The sequence below is a fragment of the Mus pahari genome, chromosome 15 (genome assembly GCF_900095145.1).
Source record: "Mus pahari chromosome 15, PAHARI_EIJ_v1.1, whole genome shotgun sequence".
In the NCBI taxonomy this organism is placed as follows: domain Eukaryota; kingdom Metazoa; phylum Chordata; class Mammalia; order Rodentia; family Muridae; genus Mus; species Mus pahari.
This window is the reverse complement of record NC_034604.1, coordinates 53,933,984-53,949,049: the sequence shown is the minus strand read 5'-3', so window position 1 is coordinate 53,949,049 and position 15,066 is coordinate 53,933,984. Positions and strand designations below refer to the sequence as shown.

The 15,066-nt window shown below is 38.5% G+C and overlaps 1 long non-coding RNA gene across 1 annotated transcript in view; it reads left to right on the top strand.

The window, feature by feature from the left end:
- LOC115065511 overlaps nucleotides 1-14,502 on the top strand; it is a 63,627-nt gene extending 49,125 nt beyond the window's left edge. The window contains exon 3 of the long non-coding RNA XR_003845291.1: nucleotides 12,532-14,502. This is a non-coding gene — a long non-coding RNA (uncharacterized LOC115065511). The remainder of the gene's footprint in view (nucleotides 1-12,531) is intronic.
- The last annotated feature ends 564 nt before the right edge of the window (nucleotides 14,503-15,066 follow it).

Genomic DNA, 15,066 nt, shown 5'->3' with positions numbered 1-15,066 from the left:
CTCTCTCTCTCTCTCTCTCTCTCTCTCTCTCTCTCTCTCTCTCCCCCCTCTTTCTTCCTTGTAGTAGTTTGTTGCCTCCTATTTATCACAGGCTTACATCTAAGTCAAAGTCACAATCTCCTGTCTCCTTTCCCCGATAGTCTAGATTATTGGTATGTGCTACCATTCTAGGCTCTTTGCATTTAGTTTTCACTAAAGAAAATAAATAAAAATAGACTCAACTCTTAGAAAAATTTTATATATTTGTTGAAAATTATTTTAGAAATGCTTCAAATTTATTGGGATTTTTTTTTACCTTTTCTCTCTGTTATAAATACTCATGCAAAATATTTATCTGCAAATATACACTTGTCTTATGTCTTAGTCACTGTTCTATTGCTGTGAAGAAACACCATGACCAGGAAACTCATAAAGGAAAGTATTTAGCAGGGGCTTACTTAATGCATTATCCTCATGGCTCATGGCAAGCATGGCAGTGAGCAGGCAGCCTGTGGAACAGTAGCTGAGAGCTACATCCTGATCCATAGTGAGAGAGGAGGAGAGTGACACCGGGTCTTGCTGAGTACATTTCCTCCAACAAGGCCACACCTCCCAATCCTTCCAATCCTACCAAACAGCTCCACTCCCTGGTGACTAAGCATTCAACTACATGAGCCAATGGGAGCCATTCCTATTCAAACCATCAGATCATCCAAACTCATTACTGATTTTAAATAGAAATAAAATATTAACACCAGAATTTGTTCAAGTTTGACTTACTTATCTGACTGTATTTGTTTGTTTATACAGAGGAAGGGTCTGATCAAGTCCTTGATGTGTAATCAGACCCAAGCAGTTGCAGGTTAACCAAGGATTGAGACAACAGGGAATGTGATGGCTAAGGAAACCCCATTCTACAAGGAGGACACCTGCGACAGAATGGTTAACAACCTTTCCCTTGGCCTATTCTATGCTACAGGCCTTTAATTGGTAGCTTTGCTAGTTACAATTTGAAAAAAAAATTGGGTTACAAGGAATTCAACAAATTTGGCTTTAAAATGTAATCAGAGGCTGGAGAGATGCCTCAGGGGTGAAGAGCACTTGTAGTTCTTTCAGAGAACCCAGGTTCAATTCCCAGCACCCACATGGTAGTTTATAATCATCCATAACTTCAGTGCCAGGGGATAGGAATCTTTCTTCTGATCTCTGTGGGCACCAGACCTGTGTATATCATACAGCAAAAACATTCATGCACGTAAGATAAGATAAATAGTTCTAAAAACAAATACAAAATCAGAACTAAGATGTAATCACAGAGAGTAAAATTAGAGTACATATGAAACTTATCACTGAATGTGAAAACTATGGCAACCATTGTACATAGTAGGTGACAGGTCACTACTTTGGAGATGAGAGAGAGAGAGAGAGAGAGAGAGAGAGGGAGAATAAAACTGAACCATACAAACAAGAAGGTGGTGTAGGCAGAAGATCTTCCAACTGGTAATAAGGACACATGCTCCACTATGTTCATAGCAGCTTTATTTATAATAGCCAGAAGCTGGAAAGAACCCAGATGTCCCTCAATAGAGGAATGGATACAGAAACTGTGGTACATTTACACAATGGAGTACTACTGAGCTATTAAAAACAATGAATTTATGAAATTCTTGGCCAAATGGATATATCTGGAGGATATCATCCTTAGTGAGATAACCCAATCACAAAAGAAGTCACTAGATATGCACTCACTGATAAGCGGATATTAGCCCAGAAACTTAGAATACCAAAGATACATTATGCAAAACAGAAGAAAACCAAGAAGGAGGACCATTGTGTGGATACTTCATTCCTCCTTAGAATAAGGAACAAAATACTCATGAAAGGATATAGGTACAGAGACAAAATTTAGAGCTAAGATGAAAGGATGGACTATCCAGAGACTACCCCATCCGGGAATCTATCCCATCATCAGCCACCAAACCTAGATACTAATGCTCATGCCAGCAAGATTCTGCTGAAGGGACCCTGATATTGCAGCCTCTTGTGAGGCTATGCCAGTGCCTGGCAAACACAGAAGTGGATACTCACAGCCAGCTATTGGATGGAACACAGGGTCCCCAATGGAGGAGCTAGAGAAAGTACCCAAGGACCTGAAGGGGGCTGCAACCCTGTAGGTGGAACACCAATATGAACTAACTAGTACCTCCTGAGCTCGTGTCTCTAGCTGCATATGTAGCAGAAGATGGCCTAATCGGCCATCATTGGGAATAGAGGCCCCTTGGTCTTGCAAACTTTATATGACCCAGCACAAGGGAAGTCCTGGGCCAAGTAGTGGGAGTGGGTGGGTAGGGGAGCAGGGGCGGGGGGGGGGTATAGGGAACTTTCGGGATAGCATTTGAAATGTAAATAAAGAAAATAATAATAATAATAATAATAATAATAATAATAATAAGGTTCAAAAGTAAAAAAAAAAAAAAAAAAAGAAGGTGGGGTAGGGTCATTTGGTGGGTGAAGGTGCTTTCTGAGGAGGTCTGACAAAGTGTGTTCGATCTTGGGACCCAGATTAAAAGTCAGATGCACTGGCAGGTATTTGTAACTCCAAGACTTCCTCAAGGAGATGGTGACAGGAGAGTCAGTCACAAGCTCAGGAGTCAGCTACGCTGAAGGACTCTGTGCAATGGCAAACATGACAATTGGTGATAGGCTCTGCCTCAGCTCGATGGAAGGTGAGAATTGACGCCTGCAAGTTGTCCTCTGATCTCCACATGCATGCTAGTTACATGCATGAACCTGCACTCACACAATAAATAAAAATTTATTTACAATTATGGACATGGGATCATGATATACAAGATGAAAACACTAGATACATTGGCAATTATTCAAAGAAAACATAAAATGTCCTCATATGCTTTGTATGAGATGTAGTGGACCTGCTTGGCTTAAAGTACTGCCACCTGTTGTCTACATCGGGACTTCAGCATCTTCAACACTTCACAGCAGTTATTTGCAGTCACATGAAGACCAACTCATTTCAGTTATCTGCAAAAACTCCATTAGAGCATGTGGCTCACACTTAGCCTGTGAAGTGGATGGTGCCAGAGAGGATGACAGGGCCACTCCTGAAAATGCTGAATATTTTATTTTTGCAGAATTTTGCACTGTGCCAACCCACCCTTTATTAAAATCAGATTGCTAAAGGTTTAACACTTGAGTGCACTTGAATAAATGCTAGCAGTCAGGCAAAGAAAGGCCTAAGGAGGGATAGATTAATTGGTAACGATTGGGGGATGGATATAGAATAGTAATTATAACTTTTCCAGAAGCTCCTGCCATAGGAAAGCAACGAGCTAATTCACCTATAGTATCTGCATGTAGTGGTGGGTACGAAACAGACTACACTGAGTTTGCATTATATTAGTTTTTAGTTTCATTAGATTTAAATGGTCTATTCCTTGGGTATTAGCAACCACTATGAATGTCTGAAAGTATTTTAAAAGGATTTCTTAAAATAAGATGCTTCATAAAATGCATTGGGACAGTGATTATAAGAATATCCTTCAAATGAACAGGTCTTCATCATAAACAAAACAAAACAAAACAAAACAACCCACAGACCTCAAAAGAAAACCAGCAGTAACAGAAAACAAAAATGAGAACTTTATCCTAGATGTGGAGAAATCAAGCATTGGCTAGGAATGCAAAAGTGCAGTCACTGTATAAAAAACATCCAGGGATCTATCAAGAGGCTAACAGCACTACTGTAAGACCAAGAACCTTCTTCTCTGTCTGAAGGAAAGACTCTAACAAGTCCTTTATGTCAAAGCTCAAAGCAGCATTCCCCATGATAGTTGAAACGTAGAAACAACCAAAGTGCCTGTAGACTGAAGAAGAGTTGAGTAAGATGTGGTGCGTGTAATGGGGTAATATTCAGTCTTGAAAAGGCATTCTGATAGCTACTACAATGTGGATGAGACTTGGGAACTTTATGGTAAGTAAAAGCCAGTCATAGAAGACCTAATAGTCTATGATACTGCCTGTCGAAGAAAGTCAAATTCACAGCCCTGGGAAGCAGAGTGGTAACTAAAAACTAGAGAGTGAACAATAAGGACTTACTATTTTATAGTACAGAGAGTTTCAGCCTGTGATTATGAAAATGTATAAGGGTCATGCTGGTTTCATGACAATATAGATACATGTAATGCTACTGAATGGTGCACTTAGAATGGTTAAAACAGTAACCATTGTTACATATTTTTTCCATAAGAAAACTTCATACTGAAAACATTTATTTCAAAATGTGATTTGAGCCTAAAACTTTTTTTTTTCCCTAAAACTTGATAGTATTACCACACTTGGATTTTGGGTTAAAAATCTCTATTATCTGATGCTTCTTGAATGATAAAATGGAACACATTTTGTAGTATATTCTAATAGTGGATATAAAGCTCATGCAAGCAGGAGTTGAGGTCAATATGGTGCAGAGATCTCTCTTCATGTAAGAGGCTGGAGTGTCTTTGAACAACCAGATCCAATTTCTGTAGGACTTTTAGGGGAGCTATATGAATGCTTAGAAGGTGCATCTTTGTCTCAATAAGGAACCAATTTGAAAGGAGAATAATCAAATCATCTGTCTATATTGCATCAATCATAATTGGGTATTTTTAAGTGATCTCATTATTTTATGAAGGGCTTCCCTTCCCTATCCTTTGTAAAACCCCGAGATTACATTTCTAAAGCTGGCCACACAGGTCTATTTCCTTATTTGGCCACTTTCATATACCTGACTCATTCCTGAGACTGATCACTGAAGTCCAACTATCAAAAAAATAATAAATCAAGGTACAGCAATCAAAATACTCAAGTAGAACTCACCAACACATCCTTGCGCATCCTCACACAGACCTCTCCCTTCCCCCCCCCTCTTAAAATTAACACTTGCAAAGCTATTTGCTGCTATTTCTGCCTGATTCAGACTCAGTCACTTTGTCTCTTTGCCTTGCTTAATAAAGGATCTGTTTGTGTTTGGAAACTGGTGTTTGGTTGTGGTCTGTGCCTAGTAGGTGGTCCAGAGGGGAGCACCCTGCAGTACACAGGTCCTTTTATTTTATACTTTTAATATTTTCTACATCTAAATGCTCTACAAAGGGCACATTAAAATAAATCCAATATGATTACTGTAAAGGTCCTGTTCCAAAAGTATTTATTTTGTAATTCAGAATGGATATAAAGAATTTATGAAATTAAGCAAATAAAATGTTTTCACAACCCTTTATGTATGGAGTTTTGCCAACCTTGGCTTGGGAGCTAGAACTAATCAGAGAGCAATCTTTCACTGTAGATAATGAACAGCCTCATTTTGTTCTGTTGTTCCTTTGGTATAGAAGTACTCCATGAAGTTGGAATAGTTGGTTTCTGAAGCTATTGGCAGGAGTCTCATTGATGTTATCCTCAGAGATTGTCCTGGCAGGATTTTATATCAATTTGATATAATCTAGAGTCATATAAAAGGAAGAAAATTGGGAAAATGCCCCCATAAGTTCATACTGTAGATAAGACAAGGACATTTTCTTAATTAGTGATTGGTGGGGGAGGACTCAGCCCATAACACTTGCTGTCACCCCTGGGCTGGTGGTCCTCAGTTCTTTAAGAAAGCAGGCTGAACAAGCCATGAGGAACAAGCCAGCAGGCAGCACCCCTCCATGGCCTCTTTATCAGCTCCTGCCTCTAGATTCCTGCCCTATTTGATTAATTGTTCTGACTCCCTTCAGTGATGGTCTATGATGTAAATAAAAGTGTAAGCTGGATAAACCATTTCCTTCCAAACTTGCTTTTGGCTATGATGTTTCCCCACAGCAATGGAAACCTTAGAAAATGTAAACTCAAAGGACTGAGGAGCTCAACTTTATCCCCAGCTGTGGCTGGATGAGTAGCCCTAAAGAGTATCCTTGCTCTCTGTGGTGCCAAAGGGTCTGAGTTCCTTACTGGGACAGTAGAGTTGTTTTGCTATGTGGAGGAGTGATTGTGAGCACAAGCTGTGGATGCAGGATGCCTTGATTCAAATCCCAGCTCCACTTACAGGATCTTTCAAAGTCTGAACCCTCATTGGAGCATCTGTGAGAATCACATAAGGCAACAACCCTCTTTGTACATTACACACTATCAATTGCATCTTTATCTTTAACTCTATGGAACTGACTTCATCCCTGCACTGGTCACAGTGTTGTAAAATGTTGTTGGAATTCACAGTCTCGGTGCTTTGAAATGTGCATGATACTCACTATCTCAGGGCTCTTAAGTCTGCATGGAGTTCTGAAAGATGAGCTGAAGGTGGGTGTGTGAAGCAAGGAAGGGACATTAGTGGCTACAAATAAGTGTAAATACCTTGGAGTTATTTGAATAATTCATCGTTTTATAGTGATCAGGCATGACCATGTGGCTCCATATAAAAAGCAGGCATTCGTCTCAGTAAGTGCCATGTTTGCCAGTCAGTTCCCTTCCAGTGCCCACCACAGTCACATACAACAGAAGTAACAACATAGAGAGAGACAAATGATTCAGGCTGGACAAAGAATTCAGAGGCTGCCAACCAGAGACAGCTGCACACTTATAACTTCAGTGGTTCTCAACCCATGCCTCGCAACCCTTTGGGAGATAGTCGCATGATCCTTTCATCTAAGACTACTGGGAAACACAGATATTTATATTAAAATTCATAGCAATAGCAAAATTATAGCTATGAAGTAGCAAAGAAAATCATTTTATGGTTGGCACTCACCCCAACCTGAGGAATTGTATTATAGCGTCATAACATTAGGCTGATTGAGAAACACAGATTTAGAGCATCAGCAAAAGGATAATTTGGATCAAGACAGTTTCTCTTAGAAATTGGAATGGGAAACTAAGATGGACAGGGATGATGGAGGCTGCTCACGATGCTTTGTGATAGAGCAAACAAAGATCAGGTGTGAAATCAGAGGCAAGTTAACAAGTGAGCAGTGAGGATGTCGCTCAGTGTGCCATGCCAGGCTAGGTTCAGATACTGGCTTTCAGCGGCAGTGGCTCTACTAACTCTGAAACAAAAAAATATATTTTGCATCACTTTTCTCATGTAAAAAATGGCTGATAATATACTATCTTTCAGTATCGTCTTAAGGAAAAGAGGCAGTGTGTTGGTTTGAATAGAAATGGCTCCATAGACTCATGCATTTGAATGCTTAGCCCACAGGGAGTGGAACTATTTGGAAGCAAGGCCTTGTTGGAGTAGGTGTGGCTTTGTTTGAGGAAGTGTGTCACCATGGGGCGGTCTTTGAGATCTCCTGTGACCAAGCTATGTCCAGTGTGGCACACAATCTCCTTCTTCTGCCAGCAGATCAAGACGTAGAGCTTTTATCTCCTTCTCCAGCATCATGTCTGCCTGCATGCCGCCATGCTTCCCAATGTGATGCTAATGAACTAAACTTCTGAAACTGTAAGTCAGCCCCAATGAAATGTGTTGATTTATAAGAGGTTGCTGTGGTCCCAGTGTCTCTTCACAGCAAAGAAACCCTATCTAAGGCAGTCAGTTCATGTTAAATAACAGCTCAATCCCTGGCATGTGCTTCAGCGCATATCAGATGTTAGCTATTGTTTAAATTCACTCCACTCAGTTGTACTGGTGCTGCCTCTGCTCCCTCTCCAGCTGTATCTGTTATGCATTTCTGTTAATCACATTACTTCACAGTTTAAATATGCCAGAACACTCCTGAGTAGGACATATGGTCTCTACATGGCATAGAGGGAAACAGTTTATCACTGAGCATTGACCCGGGACCCCAAAACCACTATTGTCATCTATAAACACTAAGCCAACACCCAAAGCTATGGGAACCCACTTGGGTGTTGTGAGTTTTTTTTTGTTTTTTTTTTTTTTAATTTATTTTATTCTTTATAGTTCTCTCTACAAACATTTCAAACTGATTTTAGGGTTTATAGAGTGTTACTTGCCATTGCATCCACTTTTTTTTTCTTTTAGGGAGCAATCCTTATTTTGAGGGTCAAGATTGGTACCTCAAGTAAGTCTAGCTTGCTGATGAATCCTGGCAAATACTTACAAAGTAGCAGCTGTTTGAGGAATAATGATATCAGATTTATTTTAGTTGACACAAGGGGTAAATAAGAAGTTAGTTACATGAATAACAATTTAAAAGATGTGGGATTTAAGGACTACAAATGGGGCTTGATAGAAGAATTGACTGTTCAAAACAATTGCTTTAGATTGATAACCAGGACGATTCTGTTTGCTGCCTTAAGTGTCAGAAAAGCCTGTTATAATTACTTAACTTATGTCAATGAGGTTAATTTTAAAATCAAAGCGTACTAATAACTGGATGATTCATTATCACTATTATGGCTGAAGGAAATAAGACATCAGAAGAATGGCACATTCCTCATGTGGGCTGGACTAAGTCATGTGGTTACATGTGATTATGCACTGAGGAGGAAGGTTACTGGTTCTAACTGCTATGTGGATATGGAAATCTATTACGTGTAATGAAACTGTAAATTGAAATAATTTGCAAAGACTAGTAATGCCAAAACAGATGAAAACACAGTGTTTCTTCTATCCTAAGAAATGTTGACTTGAAAATCTAATTGTTCAATTAGATTTTTTTTTTTTTTTTGAGATAGCATTTTTCACTATGTAGCTCTGGTTTGCCCAGAACTCACGATATACCCCAGGCTAGCCTCTAACTCACAGAGATCTGCCAGCCTCTGCCTCCCAAGTACTATAATTAGAATTTTTAATAGTTTACACTTTTTTCATTTATATGCATTATTTTTTTGGTGGTCACACAACTGCTGCCTAATAAAGGCACATTTCCTTACCAGGCTGAACTTTTTCTCTGGAACATCCCTGCAATTATGAGGGCCAGACAGGGCCTATTCCTTGGCACCCATCAGGTCGGAACAAGTCAGGGTCTCCAGATCGTTGCTTCTTTACATCTATGTGAAAGCACGTTTTATTTTCTCCAAGGGAAAATGGAGGAAGTGATGTGCAGCTTATGATAAAAGCAGTTACAGGTATCACCCCCCCTTCCATCTTCTGGAAAAATCAAGACAAAATAGCAAGCTTGAGCTGAAAAAGAAAGCAATCGCACTTATCTGAGGCTGGCATATGAGTTGTCGCAATACCAAGCTTTATTTATCACTCTAGCATGATCTACTGTTATTTGAATAATATGCAGGCTCACTACTCCATTGCCAGGGAAAATGGAATTTCCTGTTTGGGAAGTAAGTTATCTCTTGACACTTGACGTATTTTATTTTTAACCTTCTTGCTCTTCATTGATCTTGAAAATTTACTCATGGTGCTGTATTTCAAGGAAATAAAAAATTTGATGGGCATAAAACTCTAACTCATCAAAACCATTTTTTCAATATGAATCCAACTTTGCATTAAGAAAACACTATATACCTATCCAAATACACGATCTAAAAGTTGGGGAATATATAACAAATTATTCATTATAGTTCTATTACCTCAATGGATGATAACAGAGCTTATATGGTAATTCTTCTTGTTAAAATATTTAAAGAATTCCCCTTAACACATTAGTATTATAATAAGAAAATAAACAACAAATATCACAAGAAAAAAATTAAAAAGATAAATTGTTCCCTAAAGAAGATGTAAAATTGGGAAGAAAACACATACAAAGTGTTTAAAATCATTAGACATTAGGGAAATGCAAATAAGAAAACATGAAATTCCATTGCTATAAAACTGTCAAAATGTATAAAATAAAAGATTGACAATATCAAGTATTTACTTTGCAGAAGAAATGGAGTTCCCACGCATTGTTGCTTGGAATCTAAAATGGTGTAGCTCTGTCAGTTTTTTAAAACAATAAGGCTCTGTAGCAACCCCATGACATGACTTAATATTCCCACTTCTGGATATTTACTCTGACCTGGAACCAAACATTTCTAGTGACTCTATTCAAATGTCCACACCTGCGAATTACTCTCATGGGTGTCCATGGGTGAGCAGGTAAGTCATGGTATATTCACTGCGAGGTTCTTCTCAGCAGCATGAAGAACTGCTACTGCGGTAGCTGCAGCAGCCAGAGCAATCAAGGGGAAAGATCGAGTGAAAGAGACCAGTTCCCAGGAACTGACCACACTGTGTGATTCCATTTATATGCTAGTCTTGGAAAGACTGCCAATAGTGACAAGAGAGTGAGAGGTTAGCGATTGGGAAGGAGGGAATGCAAAGGGATAGCATGAGAGGGTGATTTTAAGCAATGAGACTGTTGTATCCTGACTGTAGTGGTGGCTATACAGATCTACATTTAAGTTAAAATAGTTACATTTAGATGTAAAAATCATCCTTTTATTGCATGTTATTAAAAATTAAACAGAATCAGAAATAAAACAACTATTGACCATTTTTCGAGCTCCAGTTGTTTTCCTAACACTGACTTTCCAGTCTGGTCGAATTCTCTCTGAGTCCCACTTTGTTCTCTGAAAAGTTGTGACTGAGTGTACCATTTATCATTGCATTCTTATCAGCAACAGGACTCACTTCCCAGATCGATAATTGTACTTAGAATAACAGTATGTGCTGCCTACATCATTTATCACAGGCGCTTATCAGGGATTGGTTTGCACTGTTGTCTTTCTTTCTGGTGGTCTTGTCTTGTTTCCCCAAGAAGACTAGAAGCTGCGTTTATTGTTATGTGCAACACCGTTTCTGCCTATGACAAAGAGAGTTTCATCTTTCATTCAAAATTTATTTTCAGACAATGCAATAAAACCTTGTACATTTACAAGAGGTATCCAGAATCACCTAAACTAGGTGGCACACACTTGTAATTCCATTCAGAAGACTGAAACAGAAATGATTGCAAGTGTGAGGCCAGCCTAGCCTACACAGTGAGCCATCTCAAAAAACCAAGGTCTTTCTAGGAGCTATCATAATGGTGGGTTATAGTATGTGTGAAGGAGAAGAGTCATGATTGTGAAGAATGGGCTGGCTAGCCCAAAGAGAGTAATGCAGAGGAGCAGAGGAAAATCTCAGAGAGATCCAGGACAGCTCAGACTGTATAGAAATGGAAGGGTGGCCCAGACAAAGCAAGTCAGCAGTCCCAGGCTCCAGGAATGGTGTCCAAGCAGCACCTGGGAACCAGAGACCTTATGCAAAATGCAAGCAAGCAGGAGGCCCTGTGGGAAGAGGCCAGCAGTACTGACCATGCAGTTCTTGCAAGCTGCAAATCCAACTGCGATTTCAGTGAGACAAGATCTCTTCCAGAGCAACAGGTCAGCAGCAGAGAGGAGGTCCATTTTATCACTCCCCGTTGCTCAGGGAAATGGCTTGGTGCCACTTTGAGAAAGTATCGATTGTTGAAACCCAGATGCCCCAGGAATCCGATAATAAGGAATAATCTCACATCTGGAAGTTTGAAATAAAGCATTCCCAGGCCTTGGGTGGGAGAAAGTTGCAAGAGGTGGTTGTGCAGGCCAGGTGTTAACAAATCAAGAAGTTCTGACTGAAGGAGCCTTTATGCTGACAGGGAACTGTAAGGAAATAGCACTGCTTTTGGGGCTAAGAGTTGACATTACTAGAGAATAACTGGAGATTCCAACAGTCTTGAGCCCATAGGAGTCTGGCTCACAGACTGAAAAGCCATATGTGGCCAGCACAGGCTGGAGGTATGCAAAGGATAGAAGCTATGGAAGGTAAGACAACCTGGACACCTGTGTTGATATATACTCCCTAACCTCAGGAAGACAAGAGTTTCTGTGCTCAATGGCACCCCTTCCTCATTAATCCTTTGCAGATCCCAGTTTCTGAGGACGCTGTGAGAAGTTGCTATAACACCTCATCTTCCATAGTTTTGCTGGCTTTTCCCCATTATATTTTCAGCTTTTACTTGTTTTGAGCATTAGTTTGACTTTATTTTGTATTTACAAAGAACATTTGTGTTGTTGTTTTATTCTCTAATTTTCTTTATACATTTCTAATTGTTGGATAATCTTTTTTTTTTTTTAAAAAAAAATTTGGCTCTTTATGCTTCCACTTTATAACTTTCTTCTCTACTCTTTTTTTTACACTTCTTTTCTAAGGCATATATATATATATATATATATATATATATATATATATATATATGTATATATATGGCAGAGAGAGAGAGAGAGAGTGAGAGTGAGAGAGAGAGAGAGAGAGGTGGAGAGGTGTGTGTGTAGAGGTCATAGGACACATTGTGGGAGTGCGGGAGTCAGTTCTCTTCTTTAACATGTTGACTCTCAGTATTCACTGAGCCATCTTGCTGTTTTGCTTGTCTCTTATTTACCCTTGTTTCTTGTATATATTCCCCCTTCCTCAATACCTGCCTTCACTTATTTAATGCATTTTTTTTTGCATTTACCCTAGATAATTTTGAACTTTAGAGCACATATTACATTATTTTACTATTCAATAGCTACTGGAAGTTAAAAGTAGGCTTTAATAAAATTCTGTGTTTCTACATAGTGTTTGATTTAGGATTATTTATGTTATTCTTGCAGCTCGGTTTTCTCTACATGATTCCAAGGCTTGAGCTTTCAAGAGTATATTGCTCACCGAGAAGAATCTCAAATAAAATGGGAACAATTATCCAAACAATGGATGTGTAAGTCCCAACAAAGAAAGACAAGGAATATGAAACAGCAAGGGAACACGACTCCATCGTTCTTCAGTTGCCCGATACCAAGGCACTGAAATGGGCCAAATGGCAGGTAAAGAGTGCAAGTTTTTATTTGTAGTGATGGTAGGGGAAGGAAGACAAAGCATCCAGAACACGGAAGAAACTCAGCAACACAGATGGGAAGCAGTTCCCCACTTTTCTCTAGCTGTTTGAAGCACTCTGACAAAAGCAACGTAAGGGAGAAAGGTTCATTTTGCTCTTTATTCAAGGAACAGTTCATTATGATGGAGCAGTGAAGGCACCAGGATTTTGAAGCAGCAGATCACATGGGATCCACACCAGAGAGCACCATAAGAATGTGCTCAGTTGGCCTTCTCTCTTTTATGTTCAGCCCAGGATCCCGACCTGGAGAATGGTGTCACCCACAATTAAGAAAGATCTTCACACATGAATTAATATAATCATGAAAATCAGAAGCTTATCTCCCAGGAGGTGTTTGTTTGTTTTTTTGCTTGCTTGTTGTTTTTGTCAAGTTGACAGCATTAACCATCACAGTAGAGAAATGGATGAGAAACTCAGGGATATGAAGGAAACTTATCATCAGTGTAGATGAGAGAAACAAATCATCAAAAACAAATACATACTTGAGCATATAAAAAAGATAGGGGCTGCTACAGTTATAGTGAGAGAATTTAATATTCACCAATAGAGAGCTCATCCAAACTAAGGGGCAGTAAAGAGATTTCAGAGTTAAATACTAACATGCAATTTTCTCTAAAATAGATCATATTTTATATAAAGAAAATTGTAACAAACAAATGTATCAATGTAAATTCTTATATTTAAGCAGAATGTGCTACAGGAAAACTAGAAATCAACAGGAAGAGAAACTACAGAAAATATGCAAATATTTGAATATTGAATAGTGCAATTGTGCTGGTTAGGATTTTATTTTATTTTTCAACTTGACACAAGCCAGAGTCATCTGGGAAAATGGAACTTCAATTGAGAAGAATGTGTCCATCAAATTAGCCTGTGAGGCAAGTTTGTGGAACAGTTGTTTGTGGAAAAATTTAGGAATTAACGAAAGAAAGAATTGGGTCTTAAAACATAGCAGTTTCATCAGTCCTTTAGCAACACGGATTAAAGCAAATGCGGGAAGACCCAAATGAGTAAAAGTCGATTTGAAAAAGTAGCAAGTACAGCAAATGCAATGAAATCCAAAAGATTGTTAGACAATATTTTATAGCTTATATCCCCCCCTCCCCCCCAAAAAAAACCAAAAACTTGGACATAATGGCACCCTTTCAGACACATACAGTCTATCAAGCTTAAATAAAGATGAAATAGACAGCACAAACAAACCCACACTGAACAAAATAGTCTCCAAACAAAGAAAAGGTAAGGACCAGAACAGTTACGTTCCAGCCTCATGCTTCCAGACCTTTCAAAATGAGCTAATACCAGATCTCCAAAAAATGTTCCATAGTCTAGAAGGAGTAATAATAGCATGAAGTTATTCTTTGAAATCAACATTGCACTGATGCTGACTGGGTAAGGACATGCATGACAAAAAGAAAACAACCAATTAATTTCCCCACTTACATCTTTTTAATAAAAGTTCTCAATAAAATTCCTACGAACTAAATTTATCAACAGCTAAAAAAAACCTCACAAAACAACTAAGCCAATATACACATAAATCAATGAATCTAATTATAAAATGCAGCAACCAAGATAAAGAACACATGTTCTGCTCAATTAATTCAAACAAGGCTACAGACATGATCATCATCATTTTATAATAAACCCCTTTTAGGAATTAAAAAGGAACATGCTTTAATCCCAGCACTCGGAGGCAGAGGCAGGCGGATTTCTGAGTTCGAGGCCAGCTTGGGCTACANAGTGAGTTCCAGGACAGCCAGGGCTACACAGAGAAACCCTGTCTCGAAAAATCAAAAAAAAAAAAAAAAAAAAAAACAAAAAAAAAAAAAAAAAAAAAAAAAAAAAAAAAAAAAAAAAAGAAAAGAAAGAAAGAAAGAAAGAAAGAAAGAAAGAAAGAAGACTAAGAACATGTATAGCAAATCTACAGTTAACATTATACAAAACGGAGACAAGTGAGAACATATTCACTAACACCTGGAAGACAGTGCCCACTCATTCTGTTTTGTTTTCAATAGAGTACTTAAAGTCTTAGGTAGGCAATAAGGCAAGAGAAAGAAATAAAATTGTATATAGATGAAAGAAAGAATTAAAATTGTCCCTATTAGCCAACGACTTATTTTATTTTTAAAAGACCCTAAAGACTCCGCTAGAAAAGTCTTGGATTTGATAATCACTTTCAGCAAAGTAGTAAGATAGAAGATCAATACAAATACCAGTAATTTTTCTTTATACCAATAATTTGTTGAAAAAG